The following is a 3,511-nucleotide window of genomic DNA, read 5'->3' as shown; positions in this document are numbered from 1 at the left end:
CGCGAAAATCGGGAGGGTTGGCAAGACACACACACACACACACACACACACACATACACACAATGTTCGTATTTTGTCTCCTGATTTGAAATGGGAAATTCAATAATTTCAGTGATCCCAAAGCACCAGTGTTCTGCAGTTTGTGTGGGCCTACTGTACTATTGCACAGTTTTGGAAGATTCATAGCTAACCACACTGAAGATTATGGATTATCTCATATTTTTAAGCCTCAATTTGTTTTCCCTCCCCCCCCCACTCTAACATCACCAAAAGTCAAAATGTAAGGGGTCATTTCTCAAAAGATTCTTCTGGGCCGCCACTGCTTAAATCACTGACTGTGTTCACCAGCAGCTACTACACACTCCTGACGCTCCGGTTTTTATTCTAGGGGACTTCAATCATTGCAAACTTGAACTGTCACTACCCGGTTTTCAACAATACGTTACATGTGAGACCCGGGAGGATAAAATTCTAGACAAATGTTACGGAAATGTGAACAACGCATAGTGAGTAGAGCCANTTACTATTTTTCCTTTTTTTTGGCTAACTGCTCGGATAGATGGAAGAGAGCACCCGGAGTTCAGCAGCGGGAGGCTGTGTTGTCGGAGGCGCGCCAGATCATCTGGCGCGCCTCCGACAACACAGCCTCCCGCTGCTGAACTCCGGGTGCTCTCTTCCATCTATCCGAGCAGTTAGCCAAAAAAAAGGAAAAATAGTAATAATTCCGACTCGAACGGATCTGCTGGGCCCATTTCTTGGTCGGTTCGTACTGTCACGGTTTGTGAAACAAGCAGGACCCAAATGCAGATACAAACTGAAAATTCCTTTATTTCAAGGCTATGATATATATGTACAATGACAAAACAGAACACTCACCGCAGAACTAGTCAGGGAACAAGACGAACCGACCAAGACAGACAGACAACCCAGAACTTAAATACACACAAGACTCAATCACACAACAAGACACAGGTGAGGAGGGAGGAGAAAACACAGGGGCCCAGGTGAACATAATCAGACAACTAGACACACCAGGGAAACTAATGACAAGACAATAACCCAAAGGAAAACATGACATGGAAAACAGCAAAAATACCCAAACCTACAAAACAATAAACGTGACATAACATGAGAATCGTGACACTAAATCCTCTCTGGGTTCGGAACAAGATTTTACGTTTGTGCTTCCCCTCGATTTATTTGCAAATTTTCCGCACAGTTTGCACATGTTCTTAAGTGTCCTCTTTGATACTTAATTATGATCAGACAGCTATGTTTTTGTGAAGATTTATGTCGAGGACTTGTCCTGAACACAGCAATGTAAAAAGAGTTTCGGCAGATATAGACACAAAATATGTCGTAAAGGGGGAATGACTTTGTAGGATACAGTACGAGGATACACTGCTCATGTTTCAGGGAATAAGAGATTTACATAAAAATGTAGTTTTAAACTGTAAGATGTTCAATAGCTTAGCATCCTGTTAACCCCTGCCTCCCAGACTCTAATGTGAGTGTCTTTATACCTCAGAGAGGGATTCCCCTACTGGCTATCAGGATGGGCCTCCTGACCCCCCCTCCACCAGACTTTACGTCTGCATGAGAGCACATGGCTACACGCCTAAAATGTAAACACACGAGCCAACGGCACACCACATCTGCTTCTGACGTTTGCCTGTCTCCCACACTCCAGACACCTCCAGACACAGCGTCCCCCTGCGACCGCCGTGATGCAGACATCCCTCTGTAGCCATAGAAACAACAGTGAGCCATGGGGTGTGGGTTGGTGGCCCGGCGGCCTGCGGTGGGCTGCACGGCTGGCTGGTTGGCGCGTTGTCTTGCTGGCTGATCACCGCAGCCCTGGTGTGATGTCTGTTGCCATCGCGCTCTTCACTTCAGCCAGAGAGGAGCTGAGTATTCCTGAGTCTATAGGCTGATTCCCGCCCGGTCCACCCCTCCCCCCCCACCCCAAGCCAAACCTACACAAACACAGTGCCAGCCAATCTCAACCCAACTCAGACAAACTCTGTCTCAATCAAAATCCAACTGAGCGTAACTGTGTGCAGCCGAGCCCACCACACTCCACCCTGCCCCAACCCAACATCTGATATATAATCCCTGAGACATCTCTTCACCAGCACTCTCCCACACAGCAAAACAGTGGAAGAAATCATCATAATTGTAGGTGGCAGGATCACCCTGTGGGTAGAGGGGGCGTCTCGTATCTCAAAGGTCAAACACTTGATCGTATCGACAACTGATCCGTCTGTCAGAATCTCAACCACAGAGTGTTGCTGTAACTGCGGACAAAAGCGCTAGCTGGGAGCCAAAACCATGAATCACAAATATATCCAAGAATAAAAAGAAGAGTGAAAGACAATAATCCAAAACCAAATAACTAGAAAATGACAGATAGGTTAAGTCTTTGAGCAGAGGGAAAACTCAGCAGCCAAACCGTCTATGTGATGCAATTTTTCAGTTTTTATTTCAGGTTTCGTTGGACAGAGTCTTGAGTGTTGAACCGGCCAACAAAACACTCAGCAATGTGACTCAGTCACCGTATTCTCTCACTACAGTCACTATAATTTGTCTCAGAGAGACGCAGGTACAGACAAGTGTGGACATACAACAGGGCCTCGCATGGCTGTATAGCACAAGACAGTAGACTATACATGTCAGGCTGAATATATACATTATATTCAAACAAGAAAAGCAGGGAGGATGAGGGGAAGACGGCTGCTGAATCTACGATCTGATTTTCTTGTCAGCAAGACGTGCAGAAAAGGAAACAAAGCAGAGACAGGACATAGTGACGAAGACCAGTGTCAAAAGGAAAAAGGAGATGAAGATGTTGAAAAGGAAGTGAGGAGAAATACATGATGAAGATAGCTAAGTAGACACACTACATCCAAACCTTATATTTTACATCTATGCTAAACCAAATCTAAGCACCTGGTATGTGTTGCTGCTGTCCACTTTACACACTTTTCCGTCTCTGCCGTCGACAGATATTAAAACGTATGAATGAAGCACTGTGAGTCTTTGGAAGGCGAATAGCCTGTTAGCATCGCTATCACTTGTGAATTCAGTTTAACATCTAATTCGGTGTGCTAAGAAGGATTTTGAGTCAGTTTGGATGTAGACTAAGCATGCTGAGGAAAGAGTCCGCCTAAAATAAGCTAAAGCTCCAGAGGTTGTAACTTATTTTAATGTTTTTTAGGTCTCATTTTGTTACTTTGGCCTTATGTATTTTTACTGCTCATACTCCTACTTTTCACTTGGTTTATCAATATAAATTTGATCATACATCTTTATTGTTTACATTCTGTGTGCATACTCAATGTTTACTGTTTTACTGTCTGTCTTCGTCTTACTAGTTTGTCAGCCACCTGAAAAGCACTTTGAATTGTGCTAATGTGCTAAGTCAGCGTCCATTGATTGGTGGATGAAAGTTAACTTGGTTTTTTTAAGAGTCCAAAATAGGGTTACTTGTCTGATAGAAGAGGTTAGCAAC

The sequence above is a fragment of the Notothenia coriiceps genome, unplaced genomic scaffold, assembly GCF_000735185.1.
Source record: "Notothenia coriiceps isolate Sejong01 unplaced genomic scaffold, NC01 NC01_scaffold00026424, whole genome shotgun sequence".
NCBI classification, from domain to species: domain Eukaryota; kingdom Metazoa; phylum Chordata; class Actinopteri; order Perciformes; family Nototheniidae; genus Notothenia; species Notothenia coriiceps.
The sequence above is the reverse complement of the archived record's forward strand: the minus strand, read 5'-3'. Positions refer to the sequence as shown.